The sequence below is a fragment of the Cebus imitator genome, unplaced genomic scaffold, assembly GCF_001604975.1.
Source record: "Cebus imitator isolate Cc_AM_T3 unplaced genomic scaffold, Cebus_imitator-1.0 Scaffold610, whole genome shotgun sequence".
In the NCBI taxonomy this organism is placed as follows: domain Eukaryota; kingdom Metazoa; phylum Chordata; class Mammalia; order Primates; family Cebidae; genus Cebus; species Cebus imitator.
The window spans coordinates 424,765-435,119 of record NW_016107925.1 but is presented as its reverse complement, the minus strand read 5'-3'; positions in this window follow the sequence as shown (position 1 = coordinate 435,119).

Genomic DNA, 10,355 nt, shown 5'->3' with positions numbered 1-10,355 from the left:
TATATGAAAAAAAATACAAAAGCCCTGTTCTTATATGGTTTACATTTCAGTGGAGGAATGCAGGCCAAAGAAAATAATCAATTATCTATCTTTTATGTATATCATAGAGAAAAGAAAAGTAAGAATAGAGTTGTGATTGGCCAGGGGAGGTAATATGTGAACAAAGACCTGAAATGATAGGAGCCAAGTCAATTTCCACCTGAATGGTCATGGCGGAGGTAAGTTTTATAATGACCTTGGGGTAAGAGACTACTAGGCACATGTGAGGATCAGCAAGGAGACTCATTTGATGGGGGATGAGGAAGCTGGTGGCAGTGAAAGTGGATAGGGTCAGAGAGGTTCTCAGTTGTCAGATAACGATCAATTATCCTATGCTCTAATAAAGATCTTGGATTTTATTCCACTGAGATGGGAACACACAAAGGGTTTGAGCATAGAACTGACACTTTGAAAAGATTATTGCTGCTTTGCAGGGAAAATGTCAGTTGTACTAACTATGCCGTGATTAACACTTTATCATCTTGTTTGCACAATGGTAATGTACAAAACCAATCTATAAACTTTGTTCCCATATTTATAATGCAAAGTACACTCAGTAATTATCCTGTGGTATGATGTACCATACATGGCGATATGCCTTTTAAGATGCAGTGCTTTGTTTACCTATGTAATTAACCCTCACATCTTGCACATTTAACCTGGAACTTATAAAATAAAATAAAATAATAAAAAAAAGATGCAGTACTTAAATAGTTCTTTTTTTCTTTCTAAGAGTGTCATTAGTTTCAGTCTGTAAAATAATTGATGCTGCTTTCAAAAGTAATGTTATTAAACTTCTGTCGTGATACAGAAATCTAGAATTGTCTGCTCCTCCCTTTTTATATTTTATGTCTCATTCATGTTATGTCATACCATTGTTGTCTCTTTGCTAGAATTAGGAAGATGTGGTTAGTAATTTAGTTTAGTTGGTTCTAGTTTATAGCACTATAACTAAAATAATGCATTTTTAAAACTGGATGTTTGTCAACTATCACTAAGAGATTTTGGATAATGTCAAAAGTGATATTAAATCAGCCATCCAGATTATTTCTACACATTTTAATTTGAAGCACCCTGGAAATGAGCAAAGTCAGTTTAGAAAAAAGGAAATAAAAATTAAAAGAAAAATGTGGGTTTCTTTGTTGTTGTTATCATCATAAGGACTCATTTAAAAAAAATTGAAGCCACTTTTGGACAGGAGAAAGCTTGGGTCAAAGCCACAGGGAAATGTGTGAATGAGGAAAAGTCACGTGCAGGAGGCCACGAGTCATTACCACTTTCAGACCATTTTTGAAATGTCTTGGAGATCCTAATTAAATGTTCTTTATTTTTGAAATAAGCTGAAATGTTCCTGGATTATCATGAAATGGCTAAAAAATAGGATAATATATTTGCCACGTAAGTTAGGGAGGCTTTAGAAGAAGAGAAGATGACATTTTCCCTCACAGCTGAGTTTCTTGGTGAATTAGGCTGTAAATGTCTATGAGAAATTATTACTGAAAAATAAGATAATACCCAAATACAAAATAGAATATATTATCATTGAAGACAAACTTGAATATTTTATTCTTCCCTATAAAACAATAAATTATACCCATTTTGTCAGTAATGGCCTATCAGTGAGATAAAATTTAATTAAAAGTGAGGGAATTAACTCAATTTATTTTATAAGGGGAATAATAAACTAGAAATATGGCCTTTCCAATTTGAAGAGATAAAAATTTTGATGTTCTGATTTATAACTTGAGTTGTGCAAATTTTAATAATTTATACAATTGTCATGCCATTTCTGACCCTCTTCATCAATAAACTAAATTATTTTATAATTATTAATTTTCATGTATTTCTTTCAAATATAATTTCATATATTAGTTTCTACATAAAACTATCCTTATTTTTTTAAACAAAATTATATTTACAGGGAATTATTACTGTTGTTCTTCAGTGTCTTATAGTTATGCTAAACCTTCAAATAACTGGGTTGTTAGAACTGAATGAAAAGAACTCAATGTGTAAATTAAGTAAATGGGTACAGAAACCTGTGTGACCTCAGGTTTAATCTCTTTAATTCTAAATTGTTGAGCTGTAAAAATGAAGATTAAATAAACGTTGTGCATGAAATGAACACCTAGTATATTAGATTATATATAAAATTTGTGTTTTCTTTCTTTACTATCTAACCAATTCTTTACTATTTAACCAATTAAAAGATCCTATGATGGTGATTATATACAAAATATATAAATGGCTCTTGATTGATAAATTTATTCTAACTCATGGATTTTAGGCAAAAGGAAATTGAATCGCTAGTCTTTAGACTACAATCTTACAGCCAATATGACATAATTTTTCATCTCCATACATGGGCAAATTTTGAAGTGAATTTCTTGTTTTGGTGCCATCAGCTTTCTTATTTTGCACCCATTTTCTTGTTCTGTTTTCTTTATTATTTTGCTTTTAGAGAAATCTATGTTATAGATTTACAGAATCTTGGTGCATAAAAGACTCTTAGATTGGAACGTGAGAAATCTTTATTTTCTGATTGATGATTTATTATTTACAGTAGGCCTAATGCATGATTATTCATCTGTTGCTTACATACTTTCCACAGAAGTGAGTTGACACTTGCTCAAACATACTCGTGTGGCATAGTGATAGTTTTCCCAGACTTTCAATTTCCACGGGATATTTACAACTTATTAAGTTTATACCAATGGAATGTTATCTGAAGTGATATGTACCATTTTTAAATCAGAGACTTAAAATATTGAGGCATCCATCCTTCATATCCACTCTGTCTACTTCCTACCAGAATGTAAATGTGCCTACACTGTAGTTTCAATCAGGCTGACCAAAACTAAAAACCCAAAAGCAACAAAAAGTCCCCATGAAATTTCCCCAAATCAAGAACCAAGAGAGACAGCAGAGAAACAAGGTTAAAGAAATCTAGGTCGTGAAAGGTAACCACTCTCTGATCTGAAACCTTGGATTGTTATGAAATGAAAAAATCCTCAGTCTTCTTTAGGATACTAAATTAGTATCGACTGTGATAAAAACACCCTATCATTATCCTATGAGATTTACAGGTTACTTTATTTTTTCTATTCTTTAGAAGAAATTGGTTAAGATTGAATTCATCTATTCCATCAATATGTCACAAAACTTGCCTATAAAATCATCTAAAATGACATTTAGTTTGATGGAAGATTTTTAAAAACAGATTTAATTTATTCAATGAATATATGACAAATCAGATTATTTCTTCTTTAGTCAATTTTGGTGAATTATGTTATTCTAGGATTTTTTTTCTATTTTGTGTAAATATTAAAATGTATTTGAGTTTTTCATAATCTCTTAATTTAAAAACTCTCTTACATCTGTAAAGTTTATTTTCCATCCTCAATGCTTTGTATTTGCATTTTAATTGTTTTCTTTATAAGTCTCACCAAGTATAATTGCCAACTAAATTTGTGTTTTCAAAGAACCAGATTTTGGCTTTATTGATTCTTCATTTGATTACTTCCTGTTTAAGCTTCAACTTAATTGTTTCCCTCTTAATTTCTTTGGGTTTAATTTTGCTCCTTTTTAAAGTTATTAAGTATGACACTTAGCTAACTAAGTTTTAGCTAGGAAAGCATAAATCATATTAAAAGGGTTTTACATTTTAAAATTTAAAAACAAAGCATTTATTTAAATAAATTAGTATAAATTACTTTAAAAGATGTAGTAAAATCTCTTAGTTTATTAGATTTGTCAGTTTCTTCTTGAGGTACAATGATTTTTAAAACCTTGGTTAATACAATCTTATTTGGTGCATATAAGCTTGGTATTGTTATAATGTCCTAGGAAATTGAATATTTTATAATTAAGCAATTCTATCTCTGTTAATACTTTTTGTCTTAAAGTAAATTTTGCTTCACAGTGATATAGCCACATCAAAATTCTCTTGAATGGTATGTATTATTATTTTTCCTCTCTCACTTCCTTGTTCTTTATCTTAATGCATCTTTTGTAAACACTGTGTAGTTTATTTTGAAAAGTTAGCCTGACCATCCTGTGTTTTAACTAAGTAGTTTAAGTATATACAATTACTATTGTTTTGCTTAGATGTATTTTATTTTCCTTAGAGCTATCTTTTTCTGTTTATTCTTAATGTTCTTTCTCTTTTGCCTTTTCTTGGATTAAGTTTTATTTTATAGGTTTTGTTTTTGTTCCATATTTCTCCTCTATTAGTTTGAAAATCATAACCTCTGATACTCTAAAAATTTCAACATTTATATTAAGCACAACAAAGATTAAGTTTAATTAGTAGTAACTTTATCTCCTTTTCAAACAATACAAAGCCCTTCTGAATGCTCTAAGTCCAACTGATATTTTATTTCAGCAATTTTTATTTGGATTTTGTTATATTTACATTGTTCACTTCTTTTTCATTTTTATATTTCACTTATTTCTCCTGTGACCATGTTCTTTATTATGTTTAAATTGTTCCTTATTTTTCTTTTTTTGTATCTTATTTATTTCTACTGTGACCATGTTCTTTATCCTGAAACATAAGGAATTTATAGATTCAATGCTATCCCCATCAAGCTACCTATAACCCTCTTCACAGAACTGGAAAAAAACACCTTAAACTTCATATGGAACCAAAAGAAAGCCTGCATAGCCAAGTCAATTCTAAGCAAAAAGAACAAAGCTGGAAGCATCATGCTACCTGGCTTCAAACTATACTACAAGGCTACAGTAATCCAAACAGCATAGTACTGGTACAAAAACAGAGATATAGACCAATGGAACAGAACAGAGGCCTCGGAGGCAATGCCACACATCTAAAACCATCTGATCTTTGACAAATCTAACAAAACAAGCAATGGGAAAGGATTCCCTGTTTAATAAATGGTGTTGGGAAAACTGGCTAGCCATGTGCAGAAAACAGAAACTGGACCCCTTCCTGAACCTTACACTAAAGAAAACAGAAACTGGACCCCTTCCTGAACCTTACGCTAAAGTTAACTACAGATGGATTTAAGACTTAAACATAACACCTAACGCCATAAAAAACCCAGAAGCAAACCTAGGCAAAGCCATTCAGGACATAGGCACAGGCAAGGACTTCATGACAAAAACACCAAAAGCATTGGCAACAAAAACCAAAATAGACAAACGTGACCTAATTAAACTCCAGAGCTTCTGCACAGCAAAAGTAACAATCATTAGATTGAACTGGCAACCAACAGAATGGGAAAACATTTTTGCAATCTACCCATCTGACAAAGGGCTAATATCCAGAATCTACAAAGAACTAAAACAGATTTACAAGAAAAAGCAAACATACACATTCAAAAGTGGGCGAAGGATATGAACAGGCACTTTTCAAAAAAAGGCATTTATGAGGCCAACAAACATGAAAAAATGCTCATTATCACTGTTCATTAGAGAAATGCAAATCAAAACCACATTGAGATACCATCTCATGACAGTTAGAATGTTGATCATAAAAAAATCTGGAAACAGTTGCTGGAGAGGTTGCGGAGAGATAGAAACTCTTTTACACTGTTGGGGGGAGTGTAAATTAGTTCAACCATTGTGGAAGACAGCATGGCAACTCCTCCAAGACCTAGAAAGAGAAATTCCATTTGACCCAGCAATCCCATTACTGGATATATATCCAAAGGATTATAAATCATTCTCTTATAAAGACACATGCACACGTATGTTCATTGCAGCACTGCTTACAATAGGAAAGACCTGGAACCAACCCAAATGCCCATCATGATAGACTGGACAGGGAAAATGTGGCATACATACACCATGGAATACTATGCAGCCATAAAAAACGATGAGTTCATGTCCTTTGTAGTGACATGGATGAATCTGGAAACCATTCTCAGCAAAGCGACACAAGAACAGAAAATCAAACACCACATGTTCTCACTCATAGGCAGGTGTTAAGCAATGAGAACACATGGACACAAGGAGGGCAGCATCACACACTGGGGTCTTTTGGGGGTTACTGGGGAGTGACAGTGGGAGGTAGGGAGTTGCAGAGGGATGACATGGGGTGAAATGCCAGACATAAGTGATGTGGATGGAGGCAGCAAACTACATTGCCATGTATGCACCTATGCAACAATCCTGCATATTCTGCACATGTACCCCAGAACCTAAAGTGCAATATCATATAAAAACATTTAAAAAAAGCTCATTGGGGCTGTCATATTTGTAAGGTGTCATATTTTTGTCTGAAAAGGCATAATTTTTGTTCTTTTTGAAAAGTAGTTTTGCTGTTCATAAAATTCTAGGTAGTGAGTTATTTTCTATCAGCATTTTGAAAACACAATTTAACTGTCTTCTATGTTGTGTTGTTATTATTGAGATGTGAGATGCCAGTCAAATTCTTTTTCCTATGTAAGCAATCTCTTACTTATGATCTTCTTTATTTTTTGTTATGTGTCTTTATACTATGATATCATTTTTTTTTAATATTCCACTAAGAGTTCATTCAGTCTCTTGGATCTGCGGCTTGGAGTGTTTAATTAGTTCTGGATATTTCTTAACTATTATTTCTTCAAATATTTTCTCTGCTCTATTTTCTCCTCTGTTTCTGGAGCTTCAATTTAACATAGATTAATAGCCTTCATTCTTTTTTTTTTTTAAATTTCACTCATTCAGTAATTGCTAAAATCATTTCCCCCTTCCTTTTTCTCATAGCCAAGGAAACCCAACTTTGGTGATAGGGAAGAGATTTTTCTGTGCAAAGATAAAGGCAAAGATCCACTATTTGAAATGTCATTTTTATTTCATGTATAATCTTTTTGCCAAATGCTTCCTCTTCTTGATGGATGTTTTCAAATCTGCATGATAAAGTTTTGACAGTATGCAACTACAGATACTTTTATATCTGCTCTGTTCATTTGTTCACTCTTTTGCTGTCATGTTTTAGCAGTTTTCAGTTCTACAGGCCAATTTTCATGGTTTCTGTACTCCTTGCTACAGGGAACTGGATTGACTTTTTTTGCTCACTCAGATTAAAACAAGGATTATCTCATCTGCCCAGAAGGATCAAAAAACTGGAGGCAGAAGTACCTTTGAAAGACAAGGTGTCACTTCTTTCACGTGTTGTTAAGTTAGGATACTAAGATCTCTATGTTTGTAATCATGGGCAACTCTGCATTGATGACAGTTAAACAACAACAAAAAACCTAGTTTAGAAAGGCCCATGCAGCCAACTAGAAGCTTAGAAATTACATGTTTCTTGTCATCAGCAAGTATAAAGGTTTCCATTTAGTGGCCTTTCTTCTCCCTCCTTGTTGATGGGAAGTTTAACACACTTCTGCTTTCTTAAAAAACAAGAAAGTTGAGTGCTTGACTTTTGTGTTTGGTAACTGTTATAGGTCATCAACCCATACTATTTGAGGGGACAGGAGCAAATGAGTTAAGAGGAATTAATTTTAATGAGGATAAGTGGGCACTGAAAGAAAGGAGCCCTGTGCTTTTTGAATAGATTCCATTTTATTGGCGAATGGGAGCACATATTTCACAATTTTGCTCACTAGTTTTGGTATCCTAAATTTCAACTTATTAATTTACAGTTGGTTAATTAACTTGAAGTTTTGGGTAGCTCTATGGGCCAATGATGACATCTTGTTTTAATTTTCTATCTCTTTTATAATGAGTGCAATTGAACATTATAGAAAATTGTGCTATTTCAAAGTACAAGAAATATGCTGGAAGCATACTTTAGAAGTAAAGTATGCTGGCATATTTTGTTGATTTATAGGTTCTTTGATTTGTAGAAGTTAGTAGAAAAAACAGCTTAGTGTAAAAATCATGGAATGCTTCATGAAGGAGATGGAAACTTGAAAGATGAGGAGGATTTATGATCTGTTATAAATACTTCAAATTTCTTATTTACCTGAGTTCATTCACTAATTATGCTTACATATTGCTTAAATGTAATGAGAATTAAATATCAAAACAAAAATCCACCAGATACGTGAGAATTTTTTAACCGAAGTTGTTGATATGTCCTCTGGCCTGTGAGAGACTACCTTAAACAATGAAACACAGGAAATAACCATATGTGAACCGGAGATCTAAATCAATGAAGTTAACAGACTGAGCCTGACAGTTTCCAGTCGATCTATAGAGTCTTAAGTCATCTTGACAATGAGCAGGGTTGTTTAAGGAGTTGAACTAAGGGAATTAAGTTTTGCCAATAAGGATGGAGCTCTCTCTTTTGTGCATTTGTTTCAGTGTCGACTGGCAGGAAAGTAAAATGGTGTGGATGGGAAGGAGTTTTCTCTGTCAACAGAATAATGATGGGCCTCGATAGGTTCTCTCTCTCAGCTTAAGCTAGCGGAGTTCAGGCCTGAGCAGAGTGAGGGGCTTTCCAGTCAGTACTTCTTTTGTTACTTTGATATGTAGAAACTGTCAAATAAGTGTCAGAGGACCAAATCCCCTAACTTTTGTGAAGTAAAATATTATTCTTAAATAACTAATCAGACTGCTCATAAACACTCATTGATTTGGGACATGACTGCACACATTTGAGGGGGGCGGAAATGGGGAATTATTATTTGTAATTCTCGTATCTTGTATACCTCTGAAGTTGTTATTACATATCAAATAAAAAGTATTTGAAAGCAGTAGTTGAATTTCTGATAAGGGTTACCCCAAGTTGTAGTATTTCTTTCAAACACTAGGGAGAAAAGAGAAAAGAAACCATTTCCTAGTAAGCATAGGCAGGTAGGACTGCATAGTTGGAAATAAACCACACTTTTAATATTTGCCATCGTGGCGCTTTTTAGCAAACAGAAAAAAATAAATAAATAAAACCATGCAGGCAAAGCGTCGTTCTCTATGTTTACAGGAGCTGAGTGTAGTTTTGAGGTCGTACGACAATATCATCCCAACTAAACTCCACATACCTTTTAGGGTCTTTTTAAAGCCCTGATTTAAAAATTCCTATACAGTGTTTTCAAGGAGAGAGACTGGATTTTTTGACCAAGGTAGTCAAGTTTCTTATATCCAAAATAAGGTCACAGATAAGTAACTTTCTTTATGGAATGCTCACTGCATAAGGCTTGTTCTTTCGTGTGTGTTAATCTTGTAAGGCATCCCACTGTATATAATTCATACAATAAAATTGCGGATAGGAGCAAATCTTGTCAAGAAAATATATTTTTATAGCACCATTATAGAATGAGAACAGTACTAGGTACTATATTCTACTTATTTCCACATAGTATACTGCTCTCTTCACAATCCTTCCCCACTGCATTTTATCTCCCTCTCCTTTTCATTCGAATAAATTTTTCATTATCCAGTCTTACCTGTTCTATTAGATTGGTGCAAAAGTAATTGCGGTTTTTGACGTTACTGTTCATGGCAAAAACCGCAATTAATTTTGAACCAAACTAATCTTATGTCTTTTCTACCCTGTCCCTCTAAGTACTGTCTTTATTTATTTAGACTCAGTTTCCCTCTCTCCTTTAAAATTCTCTGTGTCTCAGGAATTGCTACAGAATTCCATGACACTGTATTGACCTGGGGACATTGTTCTCAGTCAAAAGTTTGAATGTAATTTCAATTACATTGCTGAAGATTTTACCTACTCATTGATTTGGGATGTGAATTCATTCTTTAGGTGAAAGACTTAAACAACGCTAGTGAAAAGCCTCTGATGGGGGAAAAAACACAACAAACAAAACAACATGAAATTCTTACTTGTTCATTTCTAGAGCAGTGTAGAAGAAATATATAAATAACAGAGCTATTTATATCACCTGTCACTCTGCTTTATCTGAAAAGTAACTCTGCAGTTCCTTTAAACAATTCTGCCTGGCATCTATTTGGATGGGTGATAACTGTAAAACATTTTCAGTGTCAAGAACTATACATTTTAATGTCATTTTTTATTTTAATGGAGTCAGAAGCCCTGAGAACAGTCCTGATGAAAATCTTCAACTGGCTCTGAAGGCGCTGTTTCATTATACAGGGAAAGAAAGAGGCAGCAGTTTTTCTCTGTAAATACACTATTTATTATACGCACAACCAATTTTTAATTGAGAGTGAATGAAGAAAAATTTAATGTTTTGAAATTGATTAGACATATTTCCCAGTGGATATGTTTTTCCCCTACAATTAAAAAGGCAAACATTTGGAGTATTTAAAATAAATATGCTGTTGTTTTGCTAAATATTTGTTGAAACATTTATTTTACTTCCCCCAAAAAAAAAGTCCTCTCCTCTAGGCTATGTGATTCTTTCTATTTTTTTTTTTTAAGTTTCTTTTTTTCTTCTGCTTTTGTTTTT